This window comes from Amia ocellicauda, chromosome 2, assembly GCF_036373705.1.
Source record: "Amia ocellicauda isolate fAmiCal2 chromosome 2, fAmiCal2.hap1, whole genome shotgun sequence".
Classification (NCBI taxonomy): domain Eukaryota; kingdom Metazoa; phylum Chordata; class Actinopteri; order Amiiformes; family Amiidae; genus Amia; species Amia ocellicauda.
This window is the reverse complement of record NC_089851.1, coordinates 58,174,926-58,196,592: the sequence shown is the minus strand read 5'-3', so window position 1 is coordinate 58,196,592 and position 21,667 is coordinate 58,174,926. Positions and strand designations below refer to the sequence as shown.

General features: G+C 51.1%; 13 non-coding genes across 13 annotated transcripts; all 13 read right to left on the bottom strand.

The window, feature by feature from the left end:
* Positions 1-796: 796 nt before the first annotated feature.
* Positions 797-868, bottom strand: trnap-agg (transfer RNA proline (anticodon AGG)). Its single transcript has one exon. It is a non-coding gene; the product is annotated as a tRNA-Pro (tRNA).
* A 1,096-nt stretch (positions 869-1,964) lies between these two features.
* On the bottom strand, positions 1,965-2,036 carry trnap-agg (transfer RNA proline (anticodon AGG)). The gene has a single exon. It is a non-coding gene; the product is annotated as a tRNA-Pro (tRNA).
* A 2,276-nt stretch (positions 2,037-4,312) lies between these two features.
* trnap-agg (transfer RNA proline (anticodon AGG)) lies at positions 4,313-4,384 on the bottom strand. The gene has a single exon. It is a non-coding gene; the product is annotated as a tRNA-Pro (tRNA).
* A 2,854-nt stretch (positions 4,385-7,238) lies between these two features.
* trnap-agg (transfer RNA proline (anticodon AGG)) lies at positions 7,239-7,310 on the bottom strand. The gene has a single exon. It is a non-coding gene; the product is annotated as a tRNA-Pro (tRNA).
* Positions 7,311-9,568: 2,258 nt separating this feature from the next.
* Positions 9,569-9,640, bottom strand: trnap-agg (transfer RNA proline (anticodon AGG)). Its single transcript has one exon. It is a non-coding gene; the product is annotated as a tRNA-Pro (tRNA).
* Positions 9,641-10,724: 1,084 nt separating this feature from the next.
* trnap-agg (transfer RNA proline (anticodon AGG)) lies at positions 10,725-10,796 on the bottom strand. Its single transcript has one exon. It is a non-coding gene; the product is annotated as a tRNA-Pro (tRNA).
* A 506-nt stretch (positions 10,797-11,302) lies between these two features.
* trnap-agg (transfer RNA proline (anticodon AGG)) lies at positions 11,303-11,374 on the bottom strand. Its single transcript has one exon. It is a non-coding gene; the product is annotated as a tRNA-Pro (tRNA).
* Positions 11,375-13,043: 1,669 nt separating this feature from the next.
* On the bottom strand, positions 13,044-13,115 carry trnap-agg (transfer RNA proline (anticodon AGG)). The gene has a single exon. It is a non-coding gene; the product is annotated as a tRNA-Pro (tRNA).
* A 1,677-nt stretch (positions 13,116-14,792) lies between these two features.
* trnap-agg (transfer RNA proline (anticodon AGG)) lies at positions 14,793-14,864 on the bottom strand. Its single transcript has one exon. It is a non-coding gene; the product is annotated as a tRNA-Pro (tRNA).
* A 1,084-nt stretch (positions 14,865-15,948) lies between these two features.
* On the bottom strand, positions 15,949-16,020 carry trnap-agg (transfer RNA proline (anticodon AGG)). The gene has a single exon. It is a non-coding gene; the product is annotated as a tRNA-Pro (tRNA).
* A 2,247-nt stretch (positions 16,021-18,267) lies between these two features.
* trnap-agg (transfer RNA proline (anticodon AGG)) lies at positions 18,268-18,339 on the bottom strand. The gene has a single exon. It is a non-coding gene; the product is annotated as a tRNA-Pro (tRNA).
* A 1,099-nt stretch (positions 18,340-19,438) lies between these two features.
* trnap-agg (transfer RNA proline (anticodon AGG)) lies at positions 19,439-19,510 on the bottom strand. The gene has a single exon. It is a non-coding gene; the product is annotated as a tRNA-Pro (tRNA).
* Positions 19,511-20,594: 1,084 nt separating this feature from the next.
* Positions 20,595-20,666, bottom strand: trnap-agg (transfer RNA proline (anticodon AGG)). The gene has a single exon. It is a non-coding gene; the product is annotated as a tRNA-Pro (tRNA).
* Positions 20,667-21,667: the final 1,001 nt, after the last annotated feature.

The window sequence follows — 21,667 nt, the reverse complement described above, 5'->3', positions numbered from 1 at the left end:
ACTACATGTCCTCCTCCTCCTCAACAACAACAACGAACTTGTAAAATACACATTTTCTTTAAAGAAAACAAAACACACAGATGACAGTCTGATTTCCCATCAGCTATACAGCCAACAGTATCTGAGGTCGATAGCCCTCCCTTGTGCAGAGGAGCCCAGAAGCCAGCCTTCAAGAGCAAACGAACGAACACTTCGGTGACTACAAAGTGGGGCCAAGTGGGCTCGTCCTGGAGTTGAACCCAGGGCCTCTCACACCCTCAGCAAGAATCATACCCATAGACCAACGAGCCAAGTTAACGGAGGGTGTCGCAGTTTCTGCTGGGCAAGCGCGTAACTGCTTTGGGGCAGACCGGGAGACCTACGCACACTGACTGATAGCATGGACTGTAGCGCTGAAGTGTCTTTCCAGAACGGTAACCGTATCCCCAGTGAGACAGCACTGAGAGCATGGTTCAGCAGGCCCGCAAACAACTGAAAAGAATGCCTCTCCTTTGGTGCAGCTCAGGAGTACACGTTCAGCAAAGGTCTCCATAACAAGCCGGCAAACCACATTTCGTCCTCCTCCTCCTCAACAACACACTACATGTCCTCCTCCTCCTCAACAACAACAACGAACTTGTAAAATACACATTTTCTTTAAAGAAAACAAAACACACAGATGACAGTCTGATTTCCCATCAGCTACACAGCCAACAGTATCTGAGGTTGAAAGACCTCCCTGGTGCAGAGGAGCCCAGAAGCCAAGCATCGAGAGAGAACAAACGAATGCTTCAGAGAATGCAAAGCGGGGCCAAGCGGGCTCGTCCGGGAGTTGAACCCGGGACCTCTCGCACCCTAAGCGAGAATCATACCCCTAGACCAACGAGCCAAGTTAACGGAGGGTTACGCAGTTTCTGCTGGGCAAGCGCGTAACTGCTTTGGGGCAGACCGGGAGGCCTACGCTCACTGACTGATAGCATGGACTGTAGCGCTGAAGTGTCTTTCCAGAACGGTAACCGTATCCCCAGTGAGACAGCACTGAGAGCATGGTTCAGCAGGCCCGCAAACAACTGAAAAGAATGCCTCTCCTTTGGTGCAGCTCAGGAGTACACGTTCAGCAAAGGTCTCCATAACAAGCCGGCAAACCACATTTCGTCCTCCTCCTCCTCAACAACACACTACATGTCCTCCTCCTCCTCCTCAACAACAACAACAACAACAACGAACTTGTAAAAAACACATTTTCTTTAAAGAAAACAAAACACACAGATGACAGTCTGATTTCCCATCAGCTATACAGCCAACAGTATCTGAGGTCGATAGCCCTCCCTTGTGCAGAGGAGCCCAGAAGCCAGCCTTCAAGAGCAAACGAACGAACACTTCGGTGACTACAAAGTGGGGCCAAGTGGGCTCGTCCTGGAGTTGAACCCAGGGCCTCTCACACCCTCAGCAAGAATCATACCCATAGACCAACGAGCCAAGTTAATGGAGGGTGTCGCAGTTTCTGCTGGGCAAGCGCGTAACTGCTTTGGGGCAGACCGGGAGACCTACGCACACTGACTGATAGCATGGACTGTAGCGCTGAAGTGTCTTTCCAGAACGGTAACCGTATCCCCAGTGAGACAGCACTGAGAGCATGGTTCAGCAGGCCCGCAAACAACTGAAAAGAATGCCTCTCCTTTGGTGCAGCTCAGGAGTACACGTTCAGCAAAGGTCTCCATAACAAGCCGGCAAACCACATTGCGTCCTCCTCCTCCTCAACAACACACTACATGTCCTCCTCCTCCTCAACAACAACAACGAACTTGTAAAATACACATTTTCTTTAAAGAAAACAAAACACACAGATGACAGTCTGATTTCCCATCAGCTACACAGCCAACAGTATCTGAGGTTGAAAGACCTCCCTGGTGCAGAGGAGCCCAGAAGCCAAGCATCGAGAGAGAACAAACGAATGCTTCAGAGAATGCAAAGCAGGGCCAAGCGGGCTCGTCCGGGAGTTGAACCCGGGACCTCTCGCACCCTAAGCGAGAATCATACCCCTAGACCAACGAGCCAAGTTAACGGAGGGTGTCGCAGTTTCTGCTGGGCAAGCGCGTAACTGCTTTGGGGCAGACCGGGAGACCTACGCTCACTGACTGATAGCATGGACTGTAGTGCTGAAGTGTCTTTCCAGAACGGTAACCGTATCCCCAGTGAGACAGCACTGAGAGCATGGTTCAGCAGGCCCGCAAACAACTGAAAAGAATGCCTCTCCTTTGGTGCAGCTCAGGAGTACACGTTCAGCAAAGGTCTCCATAACAAGCCGGCAAACCACATTTCGTCCTCCTCCTCCTCAACAACACACTACATGTCCTCCTCCTCCTCCTCAACAACAACAACAACAACAACGAACTTGTAAAAAACACATTTTCTTTAAAGAAAACAAAACACACAGATGACAGTCTGATTTCCCATCAGCTATACAGCCAACAGTATCTGAGGTCGATAGCCCTCCCTTGTGCAGAGGAGCCCAGAAGCCAGCCTTCAAGAGCAAACGAACGAACACTTCGGTGACTACAAATTGGGGCCAAGTGGGCTCGTCCTGGAGTTGAACCCAGGGCCTCTCACACCCTCAGCGAGAATCATACCCCTAGACCAACGAGCCAAGTTAATGGAGGGTGTCGCAGTTTCTGCTGGGCAAGCGCGTAACTGCTTTGGGGCAGACCGGGAGACCTACGCACACTGACTGATAGCATGGACTGTAGCGCTGAAGTGTCTTTCCAGAACGGTAACCGTATCCCCAGTGAGACAGCACTGAGAGCATGGTTCAGCAGGCCCGCAAACAACTGAAAAGAATGCCTCTCCTTTGGTGCAGCTCAGGAGTACACGTTCAGCAAAGGTCTCCATAACAAGCCGGCAAACCACATTTCGTCCTCCTCCTCCTCAACAACACACTACATGTCCTCCTCCTCCTCCTCAACAACAACAACAACAACAACGAACTTGTAAAAAACACATTTTCTTTAAAGAAAACAAAACACACAGATGACAGTCTGATTTCCCATCAGCTATACAGCCAACAGTATCTGAGGTCGATAGCCCTCCCTTGTGCAGAGGAGCCCAGAAGCCAGCCTTCAAGAGCAAACGAACGAACACTTCGGTGACTACAAAGTGGAGCCAAGTGGGCTCGTCCTGGAGTTGAACCCAGGGCCTCTCACACCCTCAGCAAGAATCATACCCCTAGACCAACGAGCCAAGTTAACGGAGGGTGTCGCAGTTTCTGCTGGGCAAGCGCGTAACTGCTTTGGGGCAGACCGGGAGACCTACGCACACTGACTGATAGCATGGACTGTAGCGCTGAAGTGTCTTTCCAGAACGGTAACCGTATCCCCAGTGAGACAGCACTGAGAGCATGGTTCAGCAGGCCCGCAAACAACTGAAAAGAATGCCTCTCCTTTGGTGCAGCTCAGGAGTACACGTTCAGCAAAGGTCTCCATAACAAGCCGGCAAACCACATTTCGTCCTCCTCCTCCTCAACAACACACTACATGTCCTCCTCCTCCTCCTCAACAACAACAACAACAACAACGAACTTGTAAAAAACACATTTTCTTTAAAGAAAACAAAACACACAGATGACAGTCTGATTTCCCATCAGCTATACAGCCAACAGTATCTGAGCTCGATAGCCCTCCCTTGTGCAGAGGAGCCCAGAAGCCAGCCTTCAAGAGCAAACGAACGAACACTTCGGTGACTACAAAGTGGGGCCAAGTGGGCTCGTCCTGGAGTTGAACCCAGGGCCTCTCACACCCTCAGCAAGAATCATACCCCTAGACCAACGAGCCAAGTTAACGGAGGGTGTCGCAGTTTCTGCTGGGCAAGCGCGTAACTGCTTTGGGGCAGACCGGGAGACCTACGCACACTGACTGATAGCATGGACTGTAGCGCTGAAGTGTCTTTCCAGAACGGTAACCGTATCCCCAGTGAGACAGCACTGAGAGCATGGTTCAGCAGGCCCGCAAACAACTGAAAAGAATGCCTCTCCTTTGGTGCAGCTCAGGAGTACACGTTCAGCAAAGGTCTCCATAACAAGCCGGCAAACCACATTTCGTCCTCCTCCTCCTCAACAACACACTACATGTCCTCCTCCTCCTCAACAACAACAACGAACTTGTAAAATACACATTTTCTTTAAAGAAAACAAAACACACAGATGACAGTCTGATTTCCCATCAGCTACACATCCAACAGTATCTGAGGTTGAAAGACCTCCCTGGTGCAGAGGAGCCCAGAAGCCAAGCATCGAGAGAGAACAAACGAATGCTTCAGAGAATGCAAAGCGGGGCCAAGCGGGCTCGTCCGGGAGTTGAACCCGGGACCTCTCGCACCCTAAGCGAGAATCATACCCCTAGACCAACGAGCCAAGTTAACGGAGGGTGTCGCAGTTTCTGCTGGGCAAGCGCGTAACTGCTTTGGGGCAGACCGGGAGACCTACGCTCACTGACTGATAGCATGGACTGTAGCGCTGAAGTGTCTTTCCAGAACGGTAACCGTATCCCCAGTGAGACAGCACTGAGAGCATGGTTCAGCAGGCCCGCAAACAACTGAAAAGAATGCCTCTCCTTTGGTGCAGCTCAGGAGTACACGTTCAGCAAAGGTCTCCATAACAAGCCGGCAAACCACATTTCGTCCTCCTCCTCCTCAACAACACACTACATGTCCTCCTCCTCCTCCTCAACAACAACAACAACAACAACGAACTTGTAAAAAACACATTTTCTTTAAAGAAAACAAAACACACAGATGACAGTCTGATTTCACATCAGCTATACAGCCAACAGTATCTGAGGTCGATAGCCCTCCCTTGTGCAGAGGAGCCCAGAAGCCAGCCTTCAAGAGCAAACGAACGAACACTTCGGTGACTACAAAGTGGGGCCAAGTGGGCTCGTCCTGGAGTTGAACCCAGGGCCTCTCACACCCTCAGCAAGAATCATACCCCTAGACCAACGAGCCAAGTTAACGGAGGGTGTCGCAGTTTCTGCTGGGCAAGCGCGTAACTGCTTTGGGGCAGACCGGGAGAGCTACGCACACTGACTGATAGCATGGACTGTAGCGCTGAAGTGTCTTTCCAGAACGGTAACCGTATCCCCAGTGAGACAGCACTGAGAGCATGGTTCAGCAGGCCCGCAAACAACTGAAAAGAATGCCTCTCCTTTGGTGCAGCTCAGGAGTACACGTTCAGCAAAGGTCTCCATAACAAGCCGGCAAACCACATTTCGTCCTCCTCCTCCTCAATAACACACTACATGTCCTCCTCCTCCTCCTCAACAACAACAACAACAACAACGAACTTGTAAAAAACACATTTTCTTTAAAGAAAACAAAACACACAGATGACAGTCTGATTTCCCATCAGCTATACAGCCAACAGTATCTGAGGTCGATAGCCCTCCCTTGTGCAGAGGAGCCCAGAAGCCAGCCTTCAAGAGCAAACGAACGAACACTTCGGTGACTACAAAGTGGGGCCAAGTGGGCTCGTCCTGGAGTTGAACCCAGGGCCTCTCACACCCTCAGCGAGAATCATACCCCTAGACCAACGAGCCAAGTTAACGGAGGGTGTCGCAGTTTCTGCTGGGCAAGCGCGTAACTGCTTTGGGGCAGACCGGAAGACCTACGCACACTGACTGATAGCATGGACTGTAGCGCTGAAGTGTCTTTCCAGAACGGTAACCGTATCCCCAGTGAGACAGCACTGAGAGCATGGTTCAGCAGGCCCGCAAACAACTGAAAAGAATGCCTCTCCTTTGGTGCAGCTCAGGAGTACACGTTCAGCAAAGGTCTCCATAACAAGCCGGCAAACCACATTTCGTCCTCCTCCTCCTCAATAACACACTACATGTCCTCCTCCTCCTCCTCAACAACAACAACAACAACAACGAACTTGTAAAAAACACATTTTCTTTAAAGAAAACAAAACACACAGATGACAGTCTGATTTCCCATCAGCTATACAGCCAACAGTATCTGAGGTCGATAGCCCTCCCTTGTGCAGAGGAGCCCAGAAGCCAGCCTTCAAGAGCAAACGAACGAACACTTCGGTGACTACAAAGTGGGGCCAAGTGGGCTCGTCCTGGAGTTGAACCCAGGGCCTCTCACACCCTCAGCAAGAATCATACCCCTAGACCAACGAGCCAAGTTAACGGAGGGTGTCGCAGTTTCTGCTGGGCAAGCGCGTAACTGCTTTGGGGCAGACCGGGAGACCTACGCACACTGACTGATAGCATGGACTGTAGCGCTGAAGTGTCTTTCCAGAACGGTAACCGTATCCCCAGTGAGACAGCACTGAGAGCATGGTTCAGCAGGCCCGCAAACAACTGAAAAGAATGCCTCTCCTTTGGTGCAGCTCAGGAGTACACGTTCAGCAAAGGTCTCCATAACAAGCCGGCAAACCACATTTCGTCCTCCTCCTCCTCAACAACACACTACATGTCCTCCTCCTCCTCAACAACAACAACGAACTTGTAAAATACACATTTTCTTTAAAGAAAACAAAACACACAGATGACAGTCTGATTTCCCATCAGCTATACAGCCAACAGTATCTGAGGTCGATAGCCCTCCCTTGTGCAGAGGTGCCCAGAAGCCAGCCTTCAAGAGCAAACGAACGAACACTTCGGTGACTACAAAGTGGGGCCAAGTGGGCTCGTCCTGGAGTTGAACCCAGGGCCTCTCACACCCTCAGCGAGAATCATACCCCTAGACCAACGAGCCAAGTTAACGGAGGGTGTCGCAGTTTCTGCTGGGCAAGCGCGTAACTGCTTTGGGGCAGACCGGGAGACCTACGCACACTGACTGATAGCATGGACTGTAGCGCTGAAGTGTCTTTCCAGAACGGTAACCGTATCCCCAGTGAGACAGCACTGAGAGCATGGTTCAGCAGGCCCGCAAACAACTGAAAAGAATGCCTCTCCTTTGGTGCAGCTCAGGAGTACACGTTCAGCAAAGGTCTCCATAACAAGCCGGCAAACCACATTTCGTCCTCCTCCTCCTCAACAACACACTACATGTCCTCCTCCTCCTCAACAACAACAACGAACTTGTAAAATACACATTTTCTTTAAAGAAAACAAAACACACAGATGACATTCTGATTTCCCATCAGCTACACAGCCAACAGTATCTGAGGTTGAAAGACCTCCCTGGTGCAGAGGAGCCCAGAAGCCAAGCATCGAGAGAGAACAAACGAATGCTTCAGAGAATGCAAAGCGGGGCCAAGCGGGCTCGTCCGGGAGTTGAACCCGGGACCTCTCGCACCCTAAGCGAGAATCATACCCCTAGACCAACGAGCCAAGTTAACGGAGGGTGTCGCAGTTTCTGCTGGGCAAGCGCGTAACTGCTTTGGGGCAGACCGGGAGACCTACGCTCACTGACTGATAGCATGGACTGTAGCGCTGAAGTGTCTTTCCAGAACGGTAACCGTATCCCCAGTGAGACAGCACTGAGAGCATGGTTCAGCAGGCCCGCAAACAACTGAAAAGAATGCCTCTCCTTTGGTGCAGCTCAGGAGTACACGTTCAGCAAAGGTCTCCATAACAAGCCGGCAAACCACATTTCGTCCTCCTCCTCCTCAACAACACACTACATGTCCTCCTCCTCCTCAACAACAACAACGAACTTGTAAAATACACATTTTCTTTAAAGAAAACAAAACACACAGATGACAGTCTGATTTCCCATCAGCTATACAGCCAACAGTATCTGAGGTCGATAGCCCTCCCTTGTGCAGAGGAGCCCAGAAGCCAGCCTTCAAGAGCAAACGAACGAACACTTCGGTGACTACAAAGTGGGGCCAAGTGGGCTCGTCCTGGAGTTGAGCCCAGGGCCTCTCACACCCTCAGCGAGAATCATACCCCTAGACCAACGAGCCAAGTTAACGGAGGGTGTCGCAGTTTCTGCTGGGCAAGCGCGTAACTGCTTTGGGGCAGACCGGGAGACCTACGCACACTGACTGATAGCATGGACTGTAGCGCTGAATTGTCTTTCCAGAACGGTAACCGTATCCCCAGTGAGACAGCACTGAGAGCATGGTTCAGCAGGCCCGCAAACAACTGAAAAGAATGCCTCTCCTTTGGTGCAGCTCAGGAGTACACGTTCAGCAAAGGTCTCCATAACAAGCCGGCAAACCACATTTCGTCCTCCTCCTCCTCAACAACACACTACATGTCCTCCTCCTCCTCCTCAACAACAACAACAACAACGAACTTGTAAAAAACACATTTTCTTTAAAGAAAACAAAACACACAGATGACAGTCTGATTTCCCATCAGCTATACAGCCAACAGTATCTGAGGTCGATAGCCCTCCCTTGTGCAGAGGAGCCCAGAAGCCAGCCTTCAAGAGCAAACGAACGAACACTTCGGTGACTACAAAGTGGGGCCAAGTGGGCTCGTCCTGGAGTTGAACCCAGGGCATCTCACACCCTCAGCAAGAATCATACCCCTAGACCAACGAGCCAAGTTAACAGAGGGTGTCGCAGTTTCTGCTGGGCAAGCGCGTAACTGCTTTGGGGCAGACCGGGAGACCTACGCACACTGACTGATAGCATGGACTGTAGCGCTGAAGTGTCTTTCCAGAACGGTAACCGTATCCCCAGTGAGACAGCACTGAGAGCATGGTTCAGCAGGCCCACAAACAACTGAAAAGAATGCCTCTCCTTTGGTGCAGCTCAGGAGTACACGTTCAGCAAAGGTCTCCATAACAAGCCGGCAAACCACATTTCGTCCTCCTCCTCCTCAACAACACACTACATGTCCTCCTCCTCCTCAACAACAACAACGAACTTGTAAAATACACATTTTCTTTAAAGAAAACAAAACACACAGATGACATTCTGATTTCCCATCAGCTACACAGCCAACAGTATCTGAGGTTGAAAGACCTCCCTGGTGCAGAGGAGCCCAGAAGCCAGCCTTCAAGAGCAAACGAACGAACACTTCGGTGACTACAAAGTGGGGCCAAGTGGGCTCGTCCTGGAGTTGAACCCAGGGCCTCTCACACCCTCAGCGAGAATCATACCCCTAGACCAACGAGCCAAGTTAACGGAGGGTGTCGCAGTTTCTGCTGGGCAAGCGCGTAACTGCTTTGGGGCAGACCGGGAGACCTACGCACACTGACTGATAGCATGGACTGTAGCGCTGAAGTGTCTTTCCAGAACGGTAACCGTATCCCCAGTGAGACAGCACTGAGAGCATGGTTCAGCAGGCCCGCAAACAACTGAAAAGAATGCCTCTCCTTTGGTGCAGCTCAGGAGTACACGTTCAGCAAAGGTCTCCATAACAAGCCGGCAAACCACATTTCGTCCTCCTCCTCCTCAACAACACACTACATGTCCTCCTCCTCCTCCTCAACAACAACAACAACAACGAACTTGTAAAAAACACATTTTCTTTAAAGAAAACAAAACACACAGATGACAGTCTGATTTCCCATCAGCTATACAGCCAACAGTATCTGAGGTCGATAGCCCTCCCTTGTGCAGAGGAGCCCAGAAGCCAAGCATCGAGAGAGAACAAACGAATGCTTCAGAGAATGCAAAGCGGGGCCAAGCGGGCTCGTCCGGGAGTTGAACCCGGGACCTCTCGCACCCTAAGCGAGAATCATACCCCTAGACCAACGAGCCAAGTTAACGGAGGGTGTCGCAGTTTCTGCTGGGCAAGCGCGTAACTGCTTTGGGGCAGACCGGGAGACCTACGCTCACTGACTGATAGCATGGACTGTAGCGCTGAAGTGTCTTTCCAGAACGGTAACCGTATCCCCAGTGAGACAGCACTGAGAGCATGGTTCAGCAGGCCCGCAAACAACTGAAAAGAATGCCTCTCCTTTGGTGCAGCTCAGGAGTACACGTTCAGCAAAGGTCTCCATAACAAGCCGGCAAACCACATTTCGTCCTCCTCCTCCTCAACAACACACTACATGTCCTCCTCCTCCTCAACAACAACAACGAACTTGTAAAATACACATTTTCTTTAAAGAAAACAAAACACACAGATGACAGTCTGATTTCCCATCAGCTATACAGCCAACAGTATCTGAGGTCGATAGCCCTCCCTTGTGCAGAGGAGCCCAGAAGCCAGCCTTCAAGAGCAAACGAACAAACACTTCGGTGACTACAAAGTGGGGCCAAGTGGGCTCGTCCTGGAGTTGAACCCAGGGCCTCTCACACCCTCAGCGAGAATCATACCCCTAGACCAACGAGCCAAGTTAACGGAGGGTGTCGCAGTTTCTGCTGGGCAAGCGCGTAACTGCTTTGGGGCAGACCGGGAGACCTACGCTCACTGACTGATAGCATGGACTGTAGCGCTGAAGTGTCTTTCCAGAACGGTAACCGTATCCCCAGTGAGACAGCACTGAGAGCATGGTTCAGCAGGCCCGCAAACAACTGAAAAGAATGCCTCTCCTTTGGTGCAGCTCAGGAGTACACGTTCAGCAAAGGTCTCCATAACAAGCCGGCAAACCACATTTCGTCCTCCTCCTCCTCAACAACACACTACATGTCCTCCTCCTCCTCAACAACAACAACGAACTTGTAAAATACACATTTTCTTTAAAGAAAACAAAACACACAGCTGACATTCTGATTTCCCATCAGCTACACAGCCAACAGTATCTGAGGTTGAAAGACCTCCCTGGTGCAGAGGAGCCCAGAAGCCAAGCATCGAGAGAGAACAAACGAATGCTTCAGAGAATGCAAAGCGGGGCCAAGCGGGCTCGTCCGGGAGTTGAACCCGGGACCTCTCGCACCCTAAGCGAGAATCATACCCCTAGACCAACGAGCCAAGTTAACGGATGGTGTCGCAGTTTCTGCTGGGCAAGCGCGTAACTGCTTTGGGGCAGACCGGGAGACCTACGCTCACTGACTGATAGCATGGACTGTAGCGCTGAAGTGTCTTTCCAGAACGGTAACCGTATCCCCAGTGAGACAGCACTGAGAGCATGGTTCAGCAGGCCCGCAAACAACTGAAAAGAATGCCTCTCCTTTGGTGCAGCTCAGGAGTACACGTTCAGCAAAGGTCTCCATAACAAGCCGGCAAACCACATTTCGTCCTCCTCCTCCTCAACAACACACTACATGTCCTCCTCCTCCTCAACAACAACAACGAACTTGTAAAATACACATTTTCTTTAAAGAAAACAAAACACACAGATGACAGTCTGATTTCCCATCAGCTATACAGCCAACAGTATCTGAGGTCGATAGCCCTCCCTTGTGCAGAGGAGCCCAGAAGCCAAGCATCGAGAGAGAACAAACGAATGCTTCAGAGAATGCAAAGCGGGGCCAAGCGGGCTCGTCCGGGAGTTGAACCCGGGACCTCTCGCACCCTAAGCGAAAATCATACCCCTAGACCAACGAGCCAAGTTAACGGAGGGTGTCGCAGTTTCTGCTGGGCAAGCGCGTAACTGCTTTGGGGCAGACCGGGAGACCTACGCTCACTGACTGATAGCATGGACTGTAGCGCTGAAGTGTCTTTCCAGAACGGTAACCGTATCCCCAGTGAGACAGCACTGAGAGCATGGTTCAGCAGGCCCGCAAACAACTGAAAAGAATGCCTCTCCTTTGGTGCAGCTCAGGAGTACACGTTCAGCAAAGGTCTCCATAACAAGCCGGCAAACCACATTTCGTCCTCCTCCTCCTCAACAACACACTACATGTCCTCCTCCTCCTCAACAACAACAACGAACTTGTAAAATACACATTTTCTTTAAAGAAAACAAAACACACAGATGACAGTCTGATTTCCCATCAGCTATACAGCCAACAGTATCTGAGGTCGATAGCCCTCCCTTGTGCAGAGGAGCCCAGAAGCCAGCCTTCAAGAGCAAACGAACGAACACTTCGGTGACTACAAAGTGGGGCCAAGTGGGCTCGTCCTGGAGTTGAACCCAGGGCCTCTCACACCCTCAGCGAGAATCATACCCCTAGACCAACGAGCCAAGTTAACGGAGGGTGTCGCAGTTTCTGCTGGGCAAGCGCGTAACTGCTTTGGGGCAGACCGGGAGACCTACGCACACTGACTGATAGCATGGACTGTAGCGCTGAAGTGTCTTTCCAGAACGGTAACCGTATCCCCAGTGAGACAGCACTGAGAGCATGGTTCAGCAGGCCCGCAAACAACTGAAAAGAATGCCTCTCCTTTGGTGCAGCTCAGGAGTACACGTTCAGCAAAGGTCTCCATAACAAGCCGGCAAACCACATTTCGTCCTCCTCCTCCTCAACAACACACTACATGTCCTCCTCCTCCTCCTCAACAACAACAACAACAACGAACTTGTAAAATACACATTTTCTTTAAAGAAAACAAAACACAGATGACAGTCTGATTTCCCATCAGCTATACAGCCAACAGTATCTGAGGTCGATAGCCCTCCCTTCTGCAGAGGAGCCCAGAAGCCAGCCTTCAAGAGCAAACGAACAAACACTTCGGTGACTACAAAGTGGGGCCAAGTGGGCTCGTCCTGGAGTTGAACCCAGGTCCTCTCACACCCTCAGCAAGAATCATACCCCTAGACCAACGAGCCAAGTTAACAGAGGGTGTCGCAGTTTCTGCTGGGCAAGCGCGTAACTGCTTTGGGGCAGACCGGGAGACCTACGCACACTGACTGATAGCATGGACTGTAGCGCTGAAGTGTCTTTCCAGAACGGTAACCGTATCCCCAGTGAGACAGCACTGAGAGCATGGTTCAGCAGGCCCGCAAACAACTGAAAAGAATGCCTCTCCTTTGGTGCAGCTCAGGAGTACACGTTCAGCAAAGGTCTCCATAACAAGCCGGCAAACCACATTTCGTCCTCCTCCTCCTCAACAACACACTACATGTCCTCCTCCTCCTCAACAACAACAACGAACTTGTAAAATACACATTTTCTTTAAAGAAAACAAAACACACAGATGACATTCTGATTTCCCATCAGCTACACAGCCAACAGTATCTGAGGTTGAAAGACCTCCCTGGTGCAGAGGAGCCCAGAAGCCAAGCATCGAGAGAGAACAAACGAGTGCTTCAGAGAATGCAAAGCGGGGCCAAGCGGGCTCGTCCGGGAGTTGAACCCGGGACCTCTCGCACCCTAAGCGAGAATCATACCCCTAGACCAACGAGCCAAGTTAACGGAGGGTGTCGCAGTTTCTGCTGGGCAAGCGCGTAACTGCTTTGGGGCAGACCGGGAGACCTACGCTCACTGACTGATAGCATGGACTGTAGCGCTGAAGTGTCTTTCCAGAACGGTAACCGTATCCCCAGTGAGACAGCACTGAGAGCATGGTTCAGCAGGCCCGCAAACAACTGAAAAGAATGCCTCTCCTTTGGTGCAGCTCAGGAGTACACGTTCAGCAAAGGTCTCCATAACAAGCCGGCAAACCACATTTCGTCCTCCTCCTCCTCAACAACACACTACATGTCCTCCTCCTCCTCAACAACAACAACGAACTTGTAAAATACACATTTTCTTTAAAGAAAACAAAACACACAGATGACAGTCTGATTTCCCATCAGCTACACAGCCAACAGTATCTGAGGTTGAAAGACCTCCCTGGTGCAGAGGAGCCCAGAAGCCAAGCATCGAGAGAGAACAAACGAATGCTTCAGAGAATGCAAAGCGGGGCCAAGCGTGCTCGTCCAGGAGTTGAACCCGGGACCTCTCGCACCCTAAGCGAGAATCATACCCCTAGACCAACGAGCCAAGTTAACGGAGGGTGTCGCAGTTTCTGCTGGGCAAGCGCGTAACTGCTTTGGGGCAGACCGGGAGACCTACGCTCACTGACTGATAGCATGGACTGTAGCGCTGACGTATCTTTCCAGAACGGTAACCGTATCCCCAGTGAGACAGCACTGAGAGCATGGTTCAGCAGGCCCGCAAACAACTGAAAAGAATGCCTCTCCTTTGGTGCAGCTCAGGAGTACACGTTCAGCAAAGGTCTCCATAACAAGCCGGCAAACCACATTTCGTCCTCCTCCTCCTCAACAACACACTACATGTCCTCCTCCTCCTCCTCAACAACAACAACAACAACAACAACGAACTTGTGAAAAACACATTTTCTTTAAAGAAAACAAAACACACAGATGACAGTCTGATTTCCCATCAGCTATACAGCCAACAGTATCTGAGGTCGATAGCCCTCCCTTGTGCAGAGGAGCCCAGAAGCCAGCCTTCAAGAGCAAACGAACGAACACTTCGGTGACTACAAAGTGGGGCCAAGTGGGCTCGTCCTGGAGTTGAACCCAGGGCCTCTCACACCCTCAGCAAGAATCATACCCCTAGACCAACGAGCCAAGTTAACGGAGGGTGTCGCAGTTTCTGCTGGGCAAGCGCGTAACTGCTTTGGGGCAGACCGGGAGACCTACGCACACTGACTGATAGCATGGACTGTAGCGCTGAAGTGTCTTTCCAGAACGGTAACCGTATCCCCAGTGAGACAGCACTGAGAGCATGGTTCAGCAGGCCCGCAAACAACTGAAAAGAATGCCTCTCCTTTGGTGCAGCTCAGGAGTACACGTTCAGCAAAGGTCTCCATAACAAGCCGGCAAACCACATTTCGTCCTCCTCCTCCTCAACAACACACTACATGTCCTCCTCCTCCTCAACAACAACAACGAACTTGTAAAATACACATTTTCTTTAAAGAAAACAAAACACACAGATGACATTCTGATTTCCCATCAGCTACACAGCCAACAGTATCTGAGGTTGAAAGACCTCCCTGGTGCAGAGGAGCCCAGAAGCCAAGCATCGAGAGAGAACAAACGAATGCTTCAGAGAATGCAAAGCGGGGCCAAGCGGGCTCGTCCGGGAGTTGAACCCGGGACCTCTCGCACCCTAAGCGAGAATCATACCCCTAGACCAACGAGCCAAGTTAACGGAGGGTGTCGCAGTTTCTGCTGGGCAAGCGCGTAACTGCTTTGGGGCAGACCGGGAGACCTACGCTCACTGACTGATAGCATGGACTGTAGCGCTGAAGTGTCTTTCCAGAACGGTAACCGTATCCCCAGTGAGACAGCACTGAGAGCATGGTTCAGCAGGCCCGCAAACAACTGAAAAGAATGCCTCTCCTTTGGTGCAGCTCAGGAGTACACGTTCAGCAAAGGTCTCCATAACAAGCCGGCAAACCACATTTCGTCCTCCTCCTCCTCAACAACACACTACATGTCCTCCTCCTCCTCAACAACAACAACGAACTTGTAAAAAACAAATTTTCTTTAAAGAAAACAAAACACACAGATGACAGTCTGATTTCCCATCAGCTATACAGCCAACAGTATCTGAGGTCGATAGCCCTCCCTTGTGCAGAGGAGCCCAGAAGCCAGCCTTCAAGAGCAAACGAACGAACACTTCGGTGACTACAAAGTGGGGCCAAGTGGGCTCGTCCTGGAGTTGAACCCAGGGCCTCTCACACCCTCAGCAAGAATCATACCCCTAGACCAACGAGCCAAGTTAACGGAGGGTGTCGCAGTTTCTGCTGGGCAAGCGCGTAACTGCTTTGGGGCAGACCGGGAGACCTACGCACACTGACTGATAGCATGGACTGTAGCGCTGAAGTGTCTTTCCAGAACGGTAACCGTATCCCCAGTGAGACAGCACTGAGAGCATGGTTCAGCAGGCCCGCAAACAACTGAAAAGAATGCCTCTCCTTTGGTGCAGCTCAGGAGTACACGTTCAGCAAAGGTCTCCATAACAAGCCGGCAAACCACATTTCGTCCTCCTCCTCCTCAACAACACACTACATGTCCTCCTCCTCCTCAACAACAACAACGAACTTGTAAAATACACATTTTCTTTAAAGAAAACAAAACACACAGATGACATTCTGATTTCCCATCAGCTACACAGCCAACAGTATCTGAGGTTGAAAGACCTCCCTGGTGCAGAGGAGCCCAGAAGCCAAGCATCGAGAGAGAACAAACGAATGCTTCAGAGAATGCAAAGCGGGGCCAAGCGGGCTCGTCCGGGAGTTGAACCCGGGACCTCTCGCACCCTAAGCGAGAATCATACCCCTAGACCAACGAGCCAAGTTAACGGAGGGTGTCGCAGTTTCTGCTGGGCAAGCGCGTAACTGCTTTGGGGCAGACCGGGAGACCTACGCTCACTGACTGATAGCATGGACTGTAGCGCTGAGGTGTCTTTCCAGAACGGTAACCGTATCCCCAGTGAGACAGCACTGAGAGCATGGTTCAGCAGGCCCGCAAACAACTGAAAAGAATGCCTCTCCTTTGGTGCAGCTCAGGAGTACACGTTCAGCAAAGGTCTCCATAACAAGCCGGCAAACCACATTTCGTCCTCCTCCTCCTCAACAACACACTACATGTCCTCCTCCTCCTCAACAACAACAACGAACATGTAAAATACACATTTTCTTTAAAGAAAACAAAACACACAGATGACAGTCTGATTTCCCATCAGCTATACAGCCAACAGTATCTGAGGTCGATAGCCCTCCCTTGTGCAGAGGAGCCCAGAAGCCAGCCTTCAAGAGCAAACGAACAAACACTTCGGTGACTACAAAGTGGGGCCAAGTGGGCTCGTCCTGGAGTTGAACCCAGGGCCTCTCACACCCTCAGCAAGAATCATACCCCTAGACCAACGAGCCAAGTTAACGGAGCGTGTCGCAGTTTCTGCTGGGCAAGCGCGTAACTGCTTTGGGGCAGACCGGGAGACCTACGCACACTGACTGATATCATGGACTGTAGCGCTGAAGTGTCTTTCCAGAACGGTAACCGTATCCCCAGTGAGACAGCACTGAGAGCATGGTTCAGCAGGCCCGCAAACAACTGAAAAGAATGCCTCTCCTTTGGTGCAGCTCAGGAGTACACGTTCAGCAAAGGTCTCCATAACAAGCCGGCAAACCACATTTCGTCCTCCTCCTCCTCAACAACACACTACATGTCCTCCTCCTCCTCAACAACAACAACGAACTTGTAAAATACACATTTTCTTTAAAGAAAACAAAACACACAGATGACAGTCTGATTTCCCATCAGCTATACAGCCAACAGTATCTGAGGTCGATAGCCCTCCCTTGTGCAGAGGAGCCCAGAAGCCAGCCTTCAAGAGCAAACGAACGAACACTTCGGTGACTACAAAGTGGGGCCAAGTGGGCTCGTCCTGGAGTTGAACCCAGGGCCTCTCACACCCTCAGCGAGAATCATACCCCTAGACCAACGAGCCAAGTTAACGGAGGGTGTCGCAGTTTCTGCTGGGCAAGCGCGTAACTGCTTTGGGGCAGACCGGGAGACCTACGCACACTGACTGATAGCATGGACTGTAGCGCTGAAGTGTCTTTCCAGAACGGTAACCGTATCCCCAGTGAGACAGCACTGAGAGCATGGTTCAGCAGGCCCGCAAACAACTGAAAAGAATGCCTCTCCTTTGGTGCAGCTCAGGAGTACACGTTCAGCAAAGGTCTCCATAACAAGCCGGCAAACCACATTTCGTCCTCCTCCTCCTCAACAACACACTACATGTCCTCCTCCTCCTCCTCAACAACAACAACAACAACGAACTTGTAAAATACACATTTTCTTTAAAGAAAACAAAACACAGATGACAGTCTGATTTCCCATCAGCTATACAGCCAACAGTATCTGAGGTCGATAGCCCTCCCTTCTGCAGAGGAGCCCAGAAGCCAGCCTTCAAGAGCAAACGAACAAACACTTCGGTGACTACAAAGTGGGGCCAAGTGGGCTCGTCCTGGAGTTGAACCCAGGTCCTCTCACACCCTCAGCAAGAATCATACCCCTAGACCAACGAGCCAAGTTAACAGAGGGTGTCGCAGTTTCTGCTGGGCAAGCGCGTAACTGCTTTGGGGCAGACCGGGAGACCTACGCACACTGACTGATAGCATGGACTGTAGCGCTGAAGTGTCTTTCCAGAACGGTAACCGTATCCCCAGTGAGACAGCACTGAGAGCATGGTTCAGCAGGCCCGCAAACAACTGAAAAGAATGCCTCTCCTTTGGTGCAGCTCAGGAGTACACGTTCAGCAAAGGTCTCCATAACAAGCCGGCAAACCACATTTCGTCCTCCTCCTCCTCAACAACACACTACATGTCCTCCTCCTCCTCAACAACAACAACGAACTTGTAAAATACACATTTTCTTTAAAGAAAACAAAACACACAGATGACATTCTGATTTCCCATCAGCTACACAGCCAACAGTATCTGAGGTTGAAAGACCTCCCTGGTGCAGAGGAGCCCAGAAGCCAAGCATCGAGAGAGAACAAACGAGTGCTTCAGAGAATGCAAAGCGGGGCCAAGCGGGCTCGTCCGGGAGTTGAACCCGGGACCTCTCGCACCCTAAGCGAGAATCATACCCCTAGACCAACGAGCCAAGTTAACGGAGGGTGTCGCAGTTTCTGCTGGGCAAGCGCGTAACTGCTTTGGGGCAGACCGGGAGACCTACGCTCACTGACTGATAGCATGGACTGTAGCGCTGAAGTGTCTTTCCAGAACGGTAACCGTATCCCCAGTGAGACAGCACTGAGAGCATGGTTCAGCAGGCCCGCAAACAACTGAAAAGAATGCCTCTCCTTTGGTGCAGCTCAGGAGTACACGTTCAGCAAAGGTCTCCATAACAAGCCGGCAAACCACATTTCGTCCTCCTCCTCCTCAACAACACACTACATGTCCTCCTCCTCCTCCTCAACAACAACAACAACAACAACAACGAACTTGTGAAAAACACATTTTCTTTAAAGAAAACAAAACACACAGATGACAGTCTGATTTCCCATCAGCTATACAGCCAACAGTATCTGAGGTCGATAGCCCTCCCTTGTGCAGAGGAGCCCAGAAGCCAGCCTTCAAGAGCAAACGAACGAACACTTCGGTGACTACAAAGTGGGGCCAAGTGGGCTCGTCCTGGAGTTGAACCCAGGGCCTCTCACACCCTCAGCAAGAATCATACCCCTAGACCAACGAGCCAAGTTAACGGAGGGTGTCGCAGTTTCTGCTGGGCAAGCGCGTAACTGCTTTGGGGCAGACCGGGAGACCTACGCACACTGACTGATAGCATGGACTGTAGCGCTGAAGTGTCTTTCCAGAACGGTAACCGTATCCCCAGTGAGACAGCACTGAGAGCATGGTTCAGCAGGCCCGCAAACAACTGAAAAGAATGCCTCTCCTTTGGTGCAGCTCAGGAGTACACGTTCAGCAAAGGTCTCCATAACAAGCCGGCAAACCACATTTCGTCCTCCTCCTCCTCAACAACACACTACATGTCCTCCTCCTCCTCAACAACAACAACGAACTTGTAAAATACACATTTTCTTTAAAGAAAACAAAACACACAGATGACATTCTGATTTCCCATCAGCTACACAGCCAACAGTATCTGAGGTTGAAAGACCTCCCTGGTGCAGAGGAGCCCAGAAGCCAAGCATCGAGAGAGAACAAACGAATGCTTCAGAGAATGCAAAGCGGGGCCAAGCGGGCTCGTCCGGGAGTTGAACCCGGGACCTCTCGCACCCTAAGCGAGAATCATACCCCTAGACCAACGAGCCAAGTTAACGGAGGGTGTCGCAGTTTCTGCTGGGCAAGCGCGTAACTGCTTTGGGGCAGACCGGGAGACCTACGCTCACTGACTGATAGCATGGACTGTAGCGCTGAAGTGTCTTTCCAGAACGGTAACCGTATCCCCAGTGAGACAGCACTGAGAGCATGGTTCAGCAGGCCCGCAAACAACTGAAAAGAATGCCTCTCCTTTGGTGCAGCTCAGGAGTACACGTTCAGCAAAGGTCTCCATAACAAGCCGGCAAACCACATTTCGTCCTCCTCCTCCTCAACAACACACTACATGTCCTCCTCCTCCTCAACAACAACAACGAACTTGTAAAAAACAAATTTTCTTTAAAGAAAACAAAACACACAGATGACAGTCTGATTTCCCATCAGCTATACAGCCAACAGTATCTGAGGTCGATAGCCCTCCCTTGTGCAGAGGAGCCCAGAAGCCAGCCTTCAAGAGCAAACGAACGAACACTTCGGTGACTACAAAGTGGGGCCAAGTGGGCTCGTCCTGGAGTTGAACCCAGGGCCTCTCACACCCTCAGCAAGAATCATACCCCTAGACCAACGAGCCAAGTTAACGGAGGGTGTCGCAGTTTCTGCTGGGCAAGCGCGTAACTGCTTTGGGGCAGACCGGGAGACCTACGCACACTGACTGATAGCATGGACTGTAGCGCTGAAGTGTCTTTCCAGAACGGTAACCGTATCCCCAGTGAGACAGCACTGAGAGCATGGTTCAGCAGGCCCGCAAACAACTGAAAAGAATGCCTCTCCTTTGGTGCAGCTCAGGAGTACACGTTCAGCAAAGGTCTCCATAACAAGCCGGCAAACCACATTTCGTCCTCCTCCTCCTCAACAACACACTACATGTCCTCCTCCTCCTCAACAACAACAACGAACTTGTAAAATACACATTTTCTTTAAAGAAAACAAAACACACAGATGACATTCTGATTTCCCATCAGCTACACAGCCAACAGTATCTGAGGTTGAAAGACCTCCCTGGTGCAGAGGAGCCCAGAAGCCAAGCATCGAGAGAGAACAAACGAATGCTTCAGAGAATGCAAAGCGGGGCCAAGCGGGCTCGTCCGGGAGTTGAACCCGGGACCTCTCGCACCCTAAGCGAGAATCATACCCCTAGACCAACGAGCCAAGTTAACGGAGGGTGTCGCAGTTTCTGCTGGGCAAGCGCGTAACTGCTTTGGGGCAGACCGGGAGACCTACGCTCACTGACTGATAGCATGGACTGTAGCGCTGAGGTGTCTTTCCAGAACGGTAACCGTATCCCCAGTGAGACAGCACTGAGAGCATGGTTCAGCAGGCCCGCAAACAACTGAAAAGAATGCCTCTCCTTTGGTGCAGCTCAGGAGTACACGTTCAGCAAAGGTCTCCATAACAAGCCGGCAAACCACATTTCGTCCTCCTCCTCCTCAACAACACACTACATGTCCTCCTCCTCCTCAACAACAACAACGAACATGTAAAATACACATTTTCTTTAAAGAAAACAAAACACACAGATGACAGTCTGATTTCCCATCAGCTATACAGCCAACAGTATCTGAGGTCGATAGCCCTCCCTTGTGCAGAGGAGCCCAGAAGCCAGCCTTCAAGAGCAAACGAACAAACACTTCGGTGACTACAAAGTGGGGCCAAGTGGGCTCGTCCTGGAGTTGAACCCAGGGCCTCTCACACCCTCAGCAAGAATCATACCCCTAGACCAACGAGCCAAGTTAACGGAGCGTGTCGCAGTTTCTGCTGGGCAAGCGCGTAACTGCTTTGGGGCAGACCGGGAGACCTACGCACACTGACTGATATCATGGACTGTAGCGCTGAAGTGTCTTTCCAGAACGGTAACCGTATCCCCAGTGAGACAGCACTGAGAGCATGGTTCAGCAGGCCCGCAAACAACTGAAAAGAATGCCTCTCCTTTGGTGCAGCTCAGGAGTACACGTTCAGCAAAGGTCTCCATAACAAGCCGGCAAACCACATTTCGTCCTCCTCCTCCTCAACAACACACTACATGTCCTCCTCCTCCTCCTCAACAACAACAACAACAACAACGAACTTGTAAAAAACACATTTTCTTTAAAGAAAACAAAACACACAGATGACAGTCTGATTTCCCATCAGCTATACAGCCAACAGTATCT